Below are 17,891 nucleotides of genomic sequence, written 5' to 3' on the forward strand. Positions count from 1 at the left end.
CCAGGCAATGGACTTGCTTACAAACTTCCCCTCAGTTTGGGCTATGGAGGGTGTGAATAGCAGTGCACAACAAACTGCTGCACTGTAACTCTTTGTGCCCACAGCATCCACATGGCAGTTCCTCATTTGCCTCAGTTCTGTTTCAAGATGATTACATTAATAAAAATAGGAACCTTTTCATTTGCATCTGCGGCATTAACTTCAGTGCACACTGCAATTCACAACCACATAGTTGAGTGGCGTTTTGTACTGGTGACCACTTTCACATAACAAGCCTCTCACTGTGCCCCCCTTTAAATATATAAAAAGTGTCTGCAAGTTCTAAGACATTATAAATGCTGGAGGCAAAGTAGGATTTGAGGTGGAGGCTGACAGCTCAGAATGCCCCCCCATGTAATATCCTCGTGAACTCCCAAAATATCCAGACACCAAGTTTGAGAACCCCTGCCATAGTCTAAACTGCAGGGCAGCAGAGAGATACTCAAAGTATCTGTGGATCCTGCTAGTTCATAGACGGCTAGTCGCAGACAAGAGAGGATTTCTCCTAATAGTTTTTTCCAGTATGTAAATACCTTGTGATCTAGCAATAGTTAATCACAAACAAAATGCTGGGGCCAGGCACACACTGCTCTATTTATGAGATTTAGCCAGAGTTAGCCACAAACAAAATGTCTCCTTCAGCCTCTTTTTAGAAGCAAGCTCAACCCGCTGATTTTCAGAGCAACACTGGTTGCTTTCTACATCCCATCTGATCAGCCAGAGGAAGAGTTGCCATGGTGGCAGTTGCTAGTCGAGTGGGTAGAAGCGCAGAAATAAGATAGTACTGGAGCACGAGGGGGAGACACATGTTAAATGGTTAATTGGTATGCTTACCGGTTAACCAGTTGACCAGCCCTGGACAGAAAGATCTGCTGGGTAGCCAGACGAGCTGAGCAGGAACAGCTCTGGCCACAAAGGGGCTTGTGGGCTGAACAACAAGACCCACTGGTCAGACTGCAAGGCCTAAGGTTACATGGTTAACCATTCTTATGTAACCAGTTAGCCATTTTAACATCTCTAGTAAAAATCACCTTTAGAAAAAAGAATTCACGATTGTATGAGTATGTGGGGGTAGATTTTAAATTGGGGTATTCAGACAACACTGAAGTCTAGTCATTCAAATGGTTACACGAGAGCTTTATTTTAAAAGTAAGCTTACATGCCAAAAGTGCCCTTTCAAACATCTGAAAAGCGACAAGGTGTCAATAATAATTTTATGACACCATTGCTGGTTTCATAACCAACATTTGGAACGCTGATATTTAAAAAGATTAAAAGCCAAACAAAAGAAGCAGAGCAGAAGAAAAATCGGACCCAAAAATAGAGAGGAGAGAATTAGTTAAAGTACTGTATCTGACATTCCAATCGAAGTGTCAGCATAAATCCATTTAGATTTTTACAGGTCTATATGCCCCCCTGTAATAAAGATATAACAGTTGACTGAAGCCATAGCCTTCTCACAAAATTAAATGCTTTTGACATCTAAACTGGGAATCTGCACCTCTGTATCCTAATTCTTCACCAAGCTAACTGAAAGGCAACTGCTCCATATTAAATGTTTGTCATACCAGAACTGCTTGTCCATACTGTAAGCTTATTTTTAAATTAAAGTAGTGTTTACAGGAAGAAAGTTTTAAAACGATTAGCACAGTTTGATTCAGATGAAAACTTATCAATGGTTCTTGGGATTTTCCTTGAGATAAAGCTCCCTGTTATCTGGAAATCCTGTTTAGAAGACTTTGAAGATACCACGTTGGGATTTATAGAAATATTTCCAGTGAAATTGTTATATTACTCAAAATCTCCATTAGTTTTCAGTTTAAGGGTTTTGTAGCAAGGGGGCATGGCCTCCAAAAGCAACAGGAGGGGTGGCCAATTACACCTTGCCGGGAGAAGTCAGGCTACCCATCGCCACTACCGGAAGGAGGAGATCAGAAACTACAGAAGGCGGGCTCTGCAGCTTAATCAGGCTGCATCTGGCAAAGGGGGCTGGGGGGGGGGGGGGGGGAAGAGAGACACCTGAAGCAGGATGCTGAGGAGGACCTCTGTTGCCCCAAGAACTTGTCTGAGCTTCCAAAGTGTTCCATCACTCTAGACACCAAGGAGCTGCAGAGACTATCATTGGCCATGTATTCTAGGGAGACAGTGGATGACTCATGGAAGTAGGTACACCCCTCAAGAGGAGAAGCAGCTGCAGAGGGACAGCCGACAGTAGCCTGGCTGCAGTGCTGCCTGAAGACAGGTTAGTGCCATGGCTGGATTCCTCATTGACCCAATGGTGAAGCACGGTGCCACTATTCGGGCCCTGGGCTAGGGCCCAGTGAACAGGGGAGCAGGAGATCAGGACAGTTTCCTGTGAGGAGAGATTCAAATGCTGCCTAGCTGATTAGCAGAGTGCCCACAGATAAGTGGTTGTTTCTACCAGTGCACATTCAAAAATGCCTCTGCACATAAAAAAAATTATTCCACAAATGAATGGAAAAATATTAAAGAAAACATTGGCAAGGAGGCCTGTATTAGTCTACAGTTCATCAGAGCTAGGACACGAGACTACCCCCAGCTCTGCCCTGACCGAAGGCCAAAATGTCAGACTACAGGCGACCCCCGACTTAAGACTGCCTGACTTATGACCCCCCACGTTTATGACCTTTTTTTCATGAGATAGCTCCTAAAAACACCCAAATTTACATCCGCAGCTCGCATTTATGACGGTGTAAAATGCAGACTCCATGCATCATTAAAAGCAAGACAATGACCAAGGAGGTACCTGAGCCTTTAGCTATCATCTCTGAAAAATCATAGAACACAGCAGAGATTCCAGAAGACTGGAAAAGGGCAAATATAGTGCCCATCTATAAAAAGGAAAATAGAAACAACCCAGATCAGTCAGTTTAACTTCTGTGCCAGGAAAGATAATGGAGCAAGTAATTAAGGAATTCATCTGCAAGCACCTGGAAGATAACATAAGTATCAGTCAGCATGGATTTGTAAAGAACAAATCGTGTCAAACCAATCTGATAGCTTTCTTTGATAAGATAACAAGTCTTGTGGATAAGGGAGAAGCGGTGGATGTGGTATGCCTAGACTTTAGTAAGGCATTTATGCTGTCTCGCATGATCTTATCAATAAACTAGGCAAATACAACTTAGACGGGACTACTATAAGCTGGATGCATAACTGGCTGGATAACTGTTCTCAGAGAGTAGTTATTAATAGTTCACAATCCTGCTGGAAAGGCAGAACAAGAGGGGTTCCGCAGGGGTCTGTTTTGGGACCGGTTCTGTTAAATATATTTATCAACAATTTAGATATTGGCATAGAGAGAACGCTTATTAACTTTGCAGATGATACCAAGCTGGGACTGATTGCAACTGCTTTGGAGGATAGGGTCATAATTCAAAATGATCTGGACAAATTGGAGAAATGGTCTGAGGTAAATAGGACAAATACAAAGTACTCCAACTCCACTTAGGAAGGAACAATCAGTCTCACACATACAGAATGGAAAGTGACTGTCTAGGAAAGAATACTGCAGAAAGGGATCTAGGGGTCATAGTAGATCACAAGTTAAATATGAGTCAGTGTGATGCTGTTGCAAAAAAAGCAAACATGATTCTGGGATGCATTAACAGGTATGTTGTGAGCAAGACACGAGAAGTCATTCTTCCGCTCTACTCTGCACTGATAAGGCCTCCGTTGGAGTATTGTGTCCAGTTCTGGGCACCACATGTCAAGAAAGATGTGGAGAAATTGGAGAAGGTCCAGAGAAAGGCAACAAGAATGATTAAAGGTCTAGAGAACATGATCTATGAAGGAAGACAAAGAACTGGGCTTGTTTAGTTTGAAAGGAGAAGACAGAGGAGACATGATAGCAGTCTTCAGGTATCTAAAAGGGTGTCACAAGGAGGAGGGAGAAAAATTGTTCTCCTGGGCCTCTGAGGTTAGGATAAGAAGCAATGAGCTTAAACTGCAGCAGGGGAGATTTAGGTTGGACATTAGGAAAAACTTCGTAAGTGTCAGGGTGGTTAAACACTGAAATAAGTGGCCTAGGGAGGCTCTGGAATCGCCATTACTGGAGATATTTAAGAGCAGGTTAGACAGACATCTATTGGGGAAGGTCTAGACAGTACTGGGTCCTGCCATGAGGGCAAGGGACTGGACTTGACCTCTCGAGGTCCCTTCCAGTATTAGTGTTCTAGGATTCTATGATGATCTCAAAACAGGAAACACACAAGGTCAGACTCGCCAGTCTGCAACTGCTGCTTGAACTGCACATGCCTCTTCCACATCAGTCTTCACTTTTTAGTTATTTTTGTGCATTATTTGAACTACTTAGTTTAGTTTTCCTCTATTTCCATAGTCAATTTTGGTATTTTTAGGGTATGAAATGGGTTTCCAGGAATGGAACCGCCATTTATAACATTGCGCCTATGGATAATAAGGGTTCGATTTATGACGGCTTGACTTACAACAATTCTCCAGGAACCAATTAGGTCGTAAGTGCAGGGGTCACCGGTACATGGTATGCACTCTGCCCAAGGGCGTGGGCCCCTAAACTATTCACTACTCTGCCCTTCCTGAGGTCAGAGCTCTTACATTGGTTTGTGTACAATACTGTTTGGTGCCCTTCCCTGACTTAGGGCTTGACTCCCTGATTGACTATTCTGCCCTGTTGGAGAGCCAAAGCCCTAGATTTAATGGAGGCTCCCTCTTGCCTGAAACTTGATCCCCTCTCCCCAGCCAGATTACTGCACAGCCCCACTTAGAGATCCTGGACACCCAGGATTTCCCATTTTTCCATACTGCCCCTAGCAAAATAAGATACCAAGGGAACATGGCAGCCTTCCATGATTGACAGGGAGAGACAACCATACACTCTTACAGGCCTGAATTCTTAATAAAATGGTTTGAGTGGTTGCTGCTGGTTTTGATTTGACATTCAGTTGAGCTTTTAAGCTATTATTACAGGTGCTAAAATTTTAGTATTAGTTATAAATCTATATTGATATACAGTGATAAAACCGCCTTAAGTGCTATGAACTTAGCCATTTAAAGAGCGCAACAAAGAATTGCCTCAACAGGTTAAGTGTGTCAAGGGATAGCACTAGAACAGAGATAATACACAAAGGCTAGATTGGCATGTCTGCATTTGGAAAAGTTAGTAGATAGATAAATACCAAAATTTAACTGTGGCTTATATAGAGAGCTAGAATGGCAAACAATAGCTACTTTAATTTACAGATCTACGGAAAGGAAAGAAAGCATCTAAAATCTAAAGTGTTTTGCACAAATTGAAAACGATGTAGTTAAATAGGGTTTTTTTTAAACCTATTAAGTTTATGGAGCATTCTTATAGTTCAGACACTGGATGTACACCTCCATTCCAACCTGCATTTAAAGGTCATTGCTCAAAAGACAACTTTCCTAGGATAGCAATATTGTTACATTCCAGTCTGAGCCCAGCAATAACTATAAATACAAAAACCATGAGCAAAAAATTCGGCACAAAATGCCATACGGGTGAAATATCCAGACTGACTGACATGTATCTAACAGGTCAGAACTCCCGCGCATTTTGCACACCAGCATATTGAAATACAATATAAGCCCAAGAGTTCTAGTATGAGCTTGGTAGGAACTTGTTCTCATGTACTCTATAACTCAAGCTACACACTGCATGGATTGTTCTCTGAGGAAGACTATTTCTAAGAAAGATAGTATCCCTCCTTGATAGTTCTATCTGAGCTCTCAGAGAGAGACCACCTAATCAGTTCCAAGACTCTAATCAGTTGCAAAATGTGCAAGTGCAGAGCAATTTCAGAATGGTAAGTCGAAACGCTGCATCAGAAGATGCATTTAAATGCAAATTTGAATGACCACGCTGAAGTATACAGAAAAAAACCCTCAAGCCACTGGCCTTAGCAGCCTGTATGAAAGATACTCTGATCTTGGCAAGCAGAAGGCTAATAGTGTCACAGAAGAGTATGCTTTCATCCCAAAAATGTGGTAGTCTCATCTTGCTAAATAAACCTCTGAGATACGATCATCATGGCACCTGTGGGGATGCTAGAGTTTAACCGATCAATTGTTTAACCAATAAGTTAATGTGTATCAGCTGAACTCAGCCAGCTTCCAAGGAGGCAGCTTCGCTGCAGCAGTGAAGCCTCCTCCTTGGGAGCCTGGCTGCTAAGCTAAGCTTTATACTGCAGAGACTGCAGCATGTGTACCCATATATCCCGTAAAATTTTAGCAGATATGCTGTTACCATATTGAACAATTTAACATCCCTAGTCACCAGGAAAATCCACAGTCACACACACTAAGATTCAATTGTGTATGATTCTTGAGATCTAAGAGTGACTTTGGGGGCAGACTAAGCAGAAAACAAGGGCCCTCCATTTTAAAAAAGTTTAATTCTCCTCACCAAAAAAGCTACCATGGACTTTGTCTCTAGAATAAGGAAACAAAGAAGAATCCAAGCTTTGAATGGTTGATTTATCAAATCATTCAATAGCAGGCTAAAATTCTATGAACAAAGGAGGCAATGCATCAGCGGATCTAAAAACAAATTTAGGAAACTCCGCATTTCCTAAAGCCTTTGAAAAGGGAGTCAGATCCTTTACTACCGAGTGTCTGCATCTCAGATGGATTAGCTCAGCCTTTTTGGCAAAATCCCCCTGAAAATAAAGTCCACCTAAATGTGGCAATGCATTAGGGTTTTACTACCTATATTTGCCGACACATCCTCTGAAAAGGGTATACTGCAATAGGTCAAAACAGAATAACAATTCAGTGAAGTACTGTCTCTCCCCCTCCAACAGGCCTCTTGAAAATTATACCATGAACACAGGTAAAGCAACATTCTACGCAAGCATTAGACTGCACTCTTTAGTGAAGCTGTTCATTATAAAAATCTCTCCTTTACAGACCATACATCCTTGGAGCACAATGGTGTTTCAATGAACTTCTTGGTTTTGCAGGATAGCATGTTATTAACACGCCCAGTGTAAGTCAGGAGTAGGAGAGGAGAGGGTTCTGGGGAAACTTTATATTCAAGTGCTTGCCCTTCAACCACTCCCAAGTTTTCACTATCCTTCCTCAGCAGGGACATGTGGAGTAGTCTCGTAAAAAACACCAGCTCAGAATCAAAAGGATTCAACAGTACTGTGGAAGTATACACAATGAAATAATTGGAACAAAATGTTATAATGACCAGAATATGTGAAGACTGCTACGCTAGGTCCCACTCTGTATAAAAAGCTGAAATTGGCCTCAAAGTGGTGAAAACCTGAGGCCATGATAGAAACACCTTATCCTTTTGGATATATTAGTAAACCTACAAAGGAAGAAATCAAGATGATCATTTTGCGAGTAACTATACTCACCACCTTCAAAGCACACCTAGATGCTTGCTACTGCTAACGTGGCTTCTAATTCAGAGACAGAGTGTGAGTTATCTATGCATGGGGTTGTGGCCTGCATTTACAGACTTCTATTGTTTCAGTCACAACCCATTTCTGCCAAAGGAAAATGGTCAAAGAAAAAAGCCTAAAATCTAGGTAACAATTGTGGCCCACCACATTTAGTCCACAGTAAATGCAGTTCTTGCACGCCAAGTGACCGGACCATCAATTCTGTTGAAGCCATCTAGACTAGTGACATTAAAATGCATTTATGTTGGCAAACACAACTGCTGAAATTTCCAGCAGTTAACATGTTTACACAGGAGCAGGAGGCAGCAAGGCAACTCCCACCTGACCCCCTGTGGTGCTGCCTCTAATAAAGCATTTTTTTATGTCCTCCATTTTGATTTCCTCTTTAAGATGGTAGCCAGTCTCCTGGTCACCATCTCCTGTCAGAAAAGAGCAGGAAAAAGAAAAGGTGGGAAAATGGATCGCATGACTCTAACCTGCCTGGTAACCAGAGGATTCATAAGGGGTGTTCACCTCCCCCTCAGGGCTCTGTGTGTTATCCGCACAACCCAGCGGTGCTAGAGTGACAGCTAGCAGACTGTTTGGCTTAGTAGGCAGTCTGGGCAAAAGCCAGCCTGGTTGCTGACAGCCCTTTGTAGTGCAGCAATCCAGTTACACAGTCGTAATGACTGCTAGCACAGGGATTATTTGTTTTTAATTAGGGAGCCTGCAGCAGGGCCAGTCAGACACACACGCATACATACCAACTTGTCTTCTAGTCTGCACACTGCACGCAGGACGGTGCATCAAGTATAGAAGAAAGGAAGAAAGAAGATCAGACACAAGAAGACTACCTACGTACCTAGTCTCTGCAATTCCATCCTGTGACTGCTTGTTCCCTTTCCTCAGTCTGAAGATGTTCACTTACCTCTCTTCTCTGGACACTGTAGTAGGATTGTTTAGACTATTCCTATTACGGGTTCTGGCCTAACGCCAGGTTTCATTTGGAACAAATGGATTCATGCTTGCTTTCCAAGTTCAGTATTTTGTTAAATAAAACAGTTGTTGTTCCAACTATTTTTGTTGGACTTGATTAATATACCGTGATACAGATACAGTGCAGGTGTAGCACCTGTGTTCCCATAAGCAGGATTAAGTCCTGGTTTATCAATGGGGGAAAGAATAATGTAGCACTCCGCCATTTTCGACTGTTAGATTTGTGGAGCAAACACAAAACAGTGAATCCTCCGCAGTTCTAGACCAAAATATTTTCACCTCTTATCAGAAGAGAAAGCTAAAGAGCTTGTTTTTGGCCAAGCTGAGTTTGTTAATATGTGGCCATCTGCCAGGTGATGTTAGAAAGCCTGGGCTAAAATTTAGTTTGGAGTGAGACAGATCCGGAACAGAAAAGTAAAGAGAGCAAGATTCTACATGAGCAGATTTTAATGGAGTCAGATCCTGTACTTGTATCGGTGTTTTTCTATTGTAACACATTTAGGCTGCTTTACGAGATAAGGATTCAGGCTAGGGATAGACTTAGCTTATGACATTTGCATGATTATATTTCAAACAAAGTTTACATGGGTGTTAACTGTTAAGAAAGAAAAGGACTTTTGGTGTTGTAAATATCTGAAAAAAATCCCTGTTAACAATTTACTATGTTTTAATTAGTAACACTGGAAGAACTTTACCATGGATCCTGTTTGTTTGACCTTTCAGTAAGAGTTGGATTCCAGACAAGTGATTGCCATTAAGTTTTAGAATTTGTTTGTGGAGCAAGACTGGCATTAAGGCAAGATTTTTTCTATCTGGTAGAGTTCTGGCTCTTAGGAGTCAAGGGCCATACTAAGTAGCAGCAAGCACTAGATGTGATGCTAAGTATTTTTTAGGATAAAGACCTTATTTGCAAGCTCTTTAAAGAATGGAAGACTACAAACTCTGAAGCCATGTGTTAATGTGCTCTAGGTATGGGGACCATATTTTCTGAACCAAAATTAGGGACACATTAGCCACATCCCCTGACCCTTGTTAGTGACACCCCTGCCCCCACTAGCCACGCCCTTGGAGGTAACACTCTCGTGGTCAAGATGGACACGTGACCAGAAATAAAGTGTCATGTGACACCCCCTCCCCCCAAGAACTTTTCCCACCAATAGAGATGAGTTTGGCTCCCACCAAACCCCCCTCATGCAACAACCCTGCAATTGCATTAACCCAATTTGTGTCACATTAACTGGGGGGGGAGAGGGGGGAAGGAGGGAAGAGGCTGGGGAAGTGTTCACTCTAAGTTTCCTCCCATGAGCAGAATGAATTGTGTGTTGTGCACCAGTACTGAGTTTATGTTGCTTGTTTGGATGTGCCACTGTGGTACCCAAGTTATTAATAAATATCTTATAAACCTCTACCCTTTCCCTCTGCTGCTGCTGTCTCCTCCCCTTACTCCCTTAGCTCCCCTGGTGCCTGCTGCCCCCCAACCCCTCTCCCTCCTCTGTTGTCCTGACTCTTGCCCTTCTCAATGCCCTTGTGGGACCTGCCGCCCCATACCAGCCCTTCTCTCCTCGCTGTGCCCACTCCTCTAGTAGCCCCACTCTGATCACTTGAGCTACCCCTCCTCATCCCCTCTCCTAACACCTCCCTCTATACACCTGCCCTGCCTCTCTCCTCAATTTCTGGTTCCCTCCCCCCACGTGTCTGCCCTTCTGCTTCACCCCCAGAATTCTGGTACCTGCACCATCCGCCTTCCTTCACTGTCCCTTCCCCCCTTTTTCCTTGATGCCCACTCCCCCACCCACACCCTCTGCCCCAGTTCCCCTCAGGCCCCTCTGTGCCTTCACACATGACTTGCTCCATCCCCGCCTTTCTTATGCTCGCCCTTCCTTTCAACCCTTCTCCTAGCACCTCTCCTTCCCCCCAATTCCCCCTCTCCTCGAATCACCCTGTCCCCTCCACCCTCCCATCCCCACTGACACCTCTCCTCCCTCCTCCTGCCCTTTTCCTCATGGTCTGCACTTGGCACCCTGGCATTTGTCTCTCCTCCACCCCTGTCCCTTGGTGCCTTCCCCTTTTTTCTCCTGCCCTGCCTTCCTCCCCTCCCCTCAGCACAAGCCCCTTCCTTTCCCACCTCCCTTTCCCCTAGTTTTCCCCCTGCCCCTCTTCCACCTTCCAGTTTGCAGGGCTGGAGTCTGTGGTTGGGCCCTAGAAGTCCCCGCAGCCCCGGCCCCAGGTGCTTCTGGGGCAGGACTGCTTGACGGGCCTGGAGCTAGGCTGCCCGCGGTGCTAATTTTACTGCAGTCCCCGCATCAGCTTTGGCTCCCATTAGCAGGAGCACGGAAGGGAGGAAGCCCCCCCAAAAACTTGGCTTGTGGAGCGCAGCTGTGTGAGCGGGTCCATGCACGGCATCTCCCCTGGCAGAGTGGGAAGGGCAGAGGGAGAAAGGGCTGTGCACAGAGCTCACCGGCAGAGCCCAAGCGCTCCCCGCTCTGCAGCGCTCCAGCCAGGCTCTGCCAGGACTCCGGTGGCAGCTCTCAAGAGCAGCTCACCAGCTCTGACCAACACCCCTCTTCCTCCGGCAGCAGCCACCTATGGATGGAGGAGGCTGGGCTGGAGGCTGCGCATGGCGGAGGCAGTCTCACAACAGGAGCGAAGGGCCATGGGGAGGTGGGGGGGGAGAAGAGGTTCATGCTGGATGGCAGCACGTGCTGCAGGGGAGCTTGGCGCTCCAGACACTGTGCGTCACTGGCAGTGGCCCAGGGGTGCCCACGCAAAGCAGCAAGGGGGCCGCTTACATGCTGGATGGAGGTGGAGTGTTGCTGCTGTGCTGCACTAGCTCTGGGTGTCTGCGAGGGTGTCCCAGAGAGGGGGGGAAAATGGCGGTGCTGTTTGTAGCCGGATCCCAACGGGTTTCCCAGGACATTTGCTGCCCTTCTTAGGACACCAGGACTGTCCCAGAAAAAGAGGGACATATGGTCATCATAGCTCTAGGGCTTCTACTCTGAGTTGGTCACAACACACACACACTGTGAAAGTTTCAAGTCAGAACGTGTATCTGTTTTACACGTCTGTTTCACTTGCATAGCATGGATCCTAAACACTCATTTAAAATACTTATAACCAAGGCTTGACCAACGGCAGCAAAAGCCACTCGCCAGCCCCGCACTGCGCATGTGCAAGAGCCGCACTGCGAATGCGCGCGCCACCAGTAAACGGGGCGTGCGGCTGAAATCTACTTGCCACGGGCGAGTAGATTCTAGTTTGTCAAGCCCTGCTTATAACCAGGCATCCGGTGTTTTGCTTCCCTTTCTATTTTCAGTGGTTACTTGTGGCTGTGTTGCTTAATTACTTATTTTCACTGTTCTCTGTTTATGCACTGTCAAATTAAGAGTTGACATCCTAGAGAGAAACAGTGTATGCCCGAGTGAATGCCTTTTACTCTCCTTTCCATTATCAATAAATATTGTATTAATATTTGCAATAAGAGCTAGGGGTGATAGTGTGTAATTGAATAGTTGTATAACTGCATCAAATTTTAGTGGTTACACAACTCTTCAGGAGTCCCCAGGGATGGGGCCTGCAGCCAGTATGCTCCTGGTCCCGCTCCAGGGGAGCCCCCTGCCATCCCAATATTCACCTCTATCGGTGTTCCTCCATGGAATCATGCATTCCACAGAGCAGCCTCTGTCCACAGGGAACTGGGACCCGCTGTCAGAGCAGCCTCCCCTGCTGCCACCCTGCACTGCTGCCTGGGGGAGGGGGGGAAAGGAGTCAGCAGGTGGCTGGGGGGAGGGCTTTCCCCGACTCCTACAGAGACAACAGGGGAGCGAGGGGGGGGAGGAGGAAGAGATGCGTGTAGTGGACAGGATTAACTGATAAACCCAGGATTATCAGTTAATCATGTAGTAGTCTGCATGTTGACATCCCTAACGAGAGCATGACTTTCTAACTGATTCACAGATTTGTTTGGTACCTTAAAGGTGAGCTGTGTGAGAATTATATGCATGCAAGAAGGATAGTTTTGTGAACTTCAAAAGTCTGTAGCATGCTAGTGTTTTGACAGATGCTTCAGTGGAGATTCTGAAGATGTAGTGGTCTATGAAGTAGGTAGTTAAACTGGGGGCTCTGGGGCATACTTTTCATGCTTTTGCCTAATGGCCATTTCTGATTTATTTATATAGTTGTTTGCAGTAGGCCCCATTTTGGTGTTTACTAACTGGAGTTTAGAAAGGATGACAAAATACATGTAATCCAAGTGTAGTGTTAATTTTCTTTTTATTTTATATTAAAAAACTTAAGCATTGCTTCTCATTAATTCCCTTGTCTTAATATTTGTGTCTTCAATACCTACAATTTTTTTTTATATATTATACACACGCGTAAGTATGTTTGTTTGGACTGGTGGTGTACATTCACACATTCTTTCAATATTAGTGTCGCATAGAAGAAAATTCAACACACCCAAAGACGGAAAGTTAGAGGGAACACTCATCTGTGCAAAGTGGCAGAATGTACCTATGCCCCAGAAGACCATGTCTTTCCATGTGTCCTTTGCCTTCTTGTAAGAGATCACCTCATCAACTGTTTAAAGGAAAAAGAATGCAGATACCTGCAAAGACCCAGGTTCTTATCTAGAAAAACATCCATGAATCTAGACAGCCAGAAGAAATCTGTTTTTTTTAAATGTTGAAATTATGGTCAAGTATGGTCAGCTCCCCAATCTCTTCTCACAACTGGCACCCATCCACAGGAACACTGGACCAGTTCCTGTGTTGCACTTTGGTATGAAAGACAAAATTTAAATTTGTCATATGCTATGGAAGCATGGGGTCAGATTTTCAAAATGTGTTCAGGATGTGCCTAGTATAATTTTTTTAAAAGCTCTTAGGCACATAACTCCAACAATGGGGATTAGAGGCTTTTGAAAACCCCGTTAAGCTTCTGTTTCCATCTTTAGGGCACCTAAAAACCCTTTGAAAATCTGGCCACTGGACACTTTCAACTTGATATACATAAGACCCTTGTGATTTGCAGAATCACTATTGACAGTTCTGCATATTCACAGGGGTCTCCTGTCCCGGCACCCACAGTAAGTTTCCCATAGCTCCCTGGCCCCTGCAGTGAGTTTGGGATCCATAGGAAGCTTACCACAGAGGCCAGGAGCCGCAGGTTACAGTACTTGGAAATTTTGCCATTTGTGGTTGTGATACTAAATGAACCTCTCTGGTGGGATCTGATGAGGGATTTTGCAGAACCAGGTAGTGTCATTTTTGGACCCCTGCCACTGGACCTGGCCCAGCCACTAGCCTTCCAGCTGGCTCCCCACCTCCTGCTGGCCAGGTGCACATGCCGAGTCTTCCAACCCTACTGAGCAGCTCCGCTGCCACATGCTGGGCAGCCCCACTCTCAGCTCCCTGTGGGCAACCCGTTGCCCTGCCAGCCCCGCAGGGATGCTTGCTGCTGGCCCTCACCGGGACTCATCCATGGTCCAGCATGTACATTGCAGGACCAGAGAATTCCAGTTAGAAGAGAGTTTCAACCTGTAGGAATGCCTCCACACCACAAATAGTGAAGGTTCCCTGTAATTAAGATTATCTTCAGTGCGGTTCTCTCTCAGATTAATCTCACAGAAGGGCCCATTTGATGCCCTTCTGCATGCAGCCTTTTTTCAGAAGCTCTTGAACAATGAACAGGACATGCATTGATGCAAGCTGCAGTTTCATTCATTTTCCACTCCCACAGAGGGAAATGCTCTGTGTGAGTGCTGAAAAGAGAAATGCTGTGAAAAGAAACCAAAGTAAACTGCCAGGTGGTGAAGAAAACAAATCTCAAAAGGGGAAAAAATTAATTGCTTAGTTCAAAGGTAGGGATGGTATCAGAGTTTCTTTTGGATACAACTCCAATTAACTACCAGCCTCACCTAACCTACTATTAAATGCAACTCTCCTCAGCCCCCCACCCTACTCAACATCTGAATTCCCAGTCTATAAGGTTTGTGGTAGACAGGAAGAGGTCTAACCTACAGCTCAGATGAAACTAGAGTACTACCAATTAAGTAACATCACATGGAAAACCATGGCTTTCTAACTAGACTTCTCTCAAAATTCAGCTGTGTCAGATGGCTGTTTTTAGTACAAATCCAACAGTTTCCCCACCCCAAGTACCACTGTCCAATAGATTAACAAGGTATGACTACAAGAAAAGAAAAATCACGACAAATTAACATTTTCAACATGTTTAAAAAGAAACTGAATTCATGTAAATTGCATATTGACACACATATTTTTCTAAAGGCCTTAAACATGAACCCTTTTCTATTTGGAAACCAAAGAAAAAACTACTGAAAAACAGAAGTGAATAAATGTTCGGAAACAAATTTAGCTATGAAGATATACTTTAGTTCCAATTCAAATGATTAAAAAATGGTAACAAGTCCAGGCAAAGGAAAGAGTTAACACTTCAATTAGTCACTATCTCTCTAAAGTACATGGATATAGCCAGGCTTACTGCATACTTTAATGTTCTGAGGGATCATTTAAAAAGTACTTTTTTGTTGTTGTGGGGTTTTTTTTAGATTTGCTACTGAAACAGTACTTACATCCAAAGTGCTTGTTTACGGTTTCTAGAAAGGACAAGGTGTTTCTAGACAAGATAAACCCATGCTTCTCAAATATTCGTTATTCTAATTGTTTACCACAAACCAGTAGGGCCACAAACTTTTATGCAGCACATCAGAAAGTGTAATGTGGAACCCCCAAAGATTTTATGCCAAGATACAGCTTTGCATTGAAAGGTTTTTATTCTATTCTCCAGTTGTTTCAAACAAGACATCCACAAAGCAGAAGAGACAATGCTACACAACACAGAGGAAAAAAAAGATTGGATCAGTTCCAAAATGGGAGAAAGTGCATAATAAAGATTTCCTAGGCTCAAAAACCTTTCAAATTCAAGACTATTAGTCAAAACACAGTAAGTTTTGTAGTCAAGATTTTTAGGAAACAAAGGTGCTTATACAGTAAAACATAAAAAGTATGAATGCAAGGTTTTGTTTAGTGACAGATGGAGGGAAATTTTTTTTTTAATTTTATATCCTCAGTTATTCCTCCTTGTTTTTCTCCAAAGCTCCCACTCTGGGGATATTTAATTCGGGGGCAGGGGACTGTTATAAACAACTAACTATGTCATTCTAGGCCCATAGTTTAAGTGTCCATGATATCTTGTTTCTTCTAGGAATTATATTTCCATTCACCAAGGTTTGGATAATTGGCATGCTTTTCCCCAGTGAGATATTATGTGTCTATTATCTCAAACTCAAACATTTTCAGGACAGATCTGAGTTTGTGTTTCTTCCCATTTAGGGAAACAACTCAAAATATATAGTCAATAAGTGCTACTATATATCTGAATAATTATTTCAATCAGGTGAATTCCTATTTCCAAAAAGAAAACTAGGTTTAAATATTCACTTGGAGAGCAATTACAAGTGTGATCTAATCTGAGATGCTGAAATATTACATCTCCCCGTATGTTTTCAGGGTGAGGTCTCACTGCATTTCACTCCTTTTAACACTTGTAGTCAATCCAGTTAAGAGTGAGAGAGAAAGAGAGATTAAGATTAAATTATTCTTGTGCAGCATTAGAATTGCCCATTAAGTTCCAGCCCATTATATCTGTGCAAACTCTAAGCCAATGAAACTGCACAAAAGTAATCCAAGGATATAATTTTGTTTGGACAACTTGGGGTGATGCATAAGAGGAAGGTAAGATGACCTCTTAGAATAGTTATGTTGGTAGAAATGGAAATGAAAGACTAAAACGGAACAAATACAGAAATTGGGTCAACTCCGATTCAAAAAAAAAAAAAAAAAATCAGTCAAATTAGAAGCACACTTTGAACTAGTAGCCCTGAAATATAGAACACTGTCACTTTCTTTGACACTCCCCATATATCCATGCCGCAGATGAGTGGCTAAACTTCAACTTCCTTTTCCAAAGAAAAAAAGTAGACCTAAAACAATACAGGCAGTCCCCGGGTTACGTACAAGATAGGGACTGTAGGTTTGTTCTTAAGTTGAATTTGCATGTAAGTCGGAACTGGTACATATTGTAGGGGAAACTCTAGCCAAACATTTCTCCAGAGCTCAGTTTTATTCTCCCACACCTCACTTCCCTCAGTCTTTTATTCTCAAGCTGAGGTGTCTGCTGAGAAAAGCCGCTCGTCTCCCTGGTCTGCTGGCGGGGGCACTAGCTTCGCATCTCCCTGGTCTGCTGGGGGGAAGCAGCTAGTGCGGGGTTGCCTCACCCCGTTTGTAAGTAGGGATCTGATGTAAGTCGGATCCATGTAACCCGGGGACTGCCTGTACTTTGTCAAGGCAGGATTTTACAGTTACACATACAGCGATACAATTAGAGGACTAGGGATTTCAACATGTACACAACTACATGATTAACCAATAAACCTGGGTTTATCAATTAATCTTTTCCACTACACACACTCCCTCCCCCCACCTTGCTGCCTCTGTATCAGCCAGTATCCGTGAGGAGATGGCTTAAAAAGCTGGTGTTTGCGGGGAGCCGGAGCTGCCTGTCCCTCCACCCCTGAGCTGCTGCCCCTCAGAGTAGGGGATGTAAAATTTCGATTAATTGGCTAATTCAATAGTCTTTCTATTAGTCAACCCCCAAAGCTGTTGCTACACTTCAAAGGTGAAATTGCTGCAGTGAGCACGGGGAGTCCACAACTGACCCCGGGCTCCATGTGCCGTTTCAAAGCAGCAGCAACGCCGCGAGGAGCCTGAGGTCTGGCCCCAGGATCCACGCAGTGCTGGCTGCTTTGAAGCACACCCTTTTCTTCCTCCCCTTGGGGAAGCAACTAGTCAGCTAGCATGTCGACTATCCAATAAGCGACTATCTGATAAGCAAGTGACTAGTCGTTCACATCACCATCAGACAGGCAGCAATGGGAGGGCAAGGGGGGCAGGTGTGAGCCGATATGCACGGGGATCCGGCTTTTTGGACCCTCCCGCCCTCCACCCATGTTGGAGGGCAAGGCATGAGCTGTGGCTAGGGGGAGCCAGCTTAAAAGATGCCTCCATCAACTGGTTACACGTTCACATGCCGGAGGGGGCAGATGGGAGCCAGTGCTCAGGGGGAACTGCTCTCCCCTCTTCTGCCCCCCCCCCCACACACACACAGACACAGCTGCACCACGGTGGTTCCATGGGAGCTGTTATGTGCAAGGAGCTGGCTTGAAAACCAGCTTTCCACATGCACCAGCTCCCACCTCCCAAACTGCTCCCCAATATAGAAGCATGGGGGAGGGGGCTGCGTGTAAACCTGGGCTCATCAGTTAACCCTCAGGGTTATCAGTTACCACATACATGGGTACATGTTGACATCCTTTGTTCTGCCACTAACAATATAGGCAGATCATTGTTGACATACCAAATCTTC

General features: G+C 44.3%; 1 protein-coding gene across 2 annotated transcripts in view; it reads right to left on the reverse strand.

Moving 5' to 3' along the window:
- JADE3 (jade family PHD finger 3) overlaps window positions 1–17,891 on the reverse strand; it is an 80,676-nt gene that overhangs the window by 37,725 nt on the left and 25,060 nt on the right. The window lies entirely within an intron of this gene.

This window comes from Pelodiscus sinensis, chromosome 1 (genome assembly GCF_052426305.1).
Source record: "Pelodiscus sinensis isolate ZL-2025 chromosome 1, ASM5242630v1, whole genome shotgun sequence".
Taxonomy (NCBI): domain Eukaryota; kingdom Metazoa; phylum Chordata; order Testudines; family Trionychidae; genus Pelodiscus; species Pelodiscus sinensis.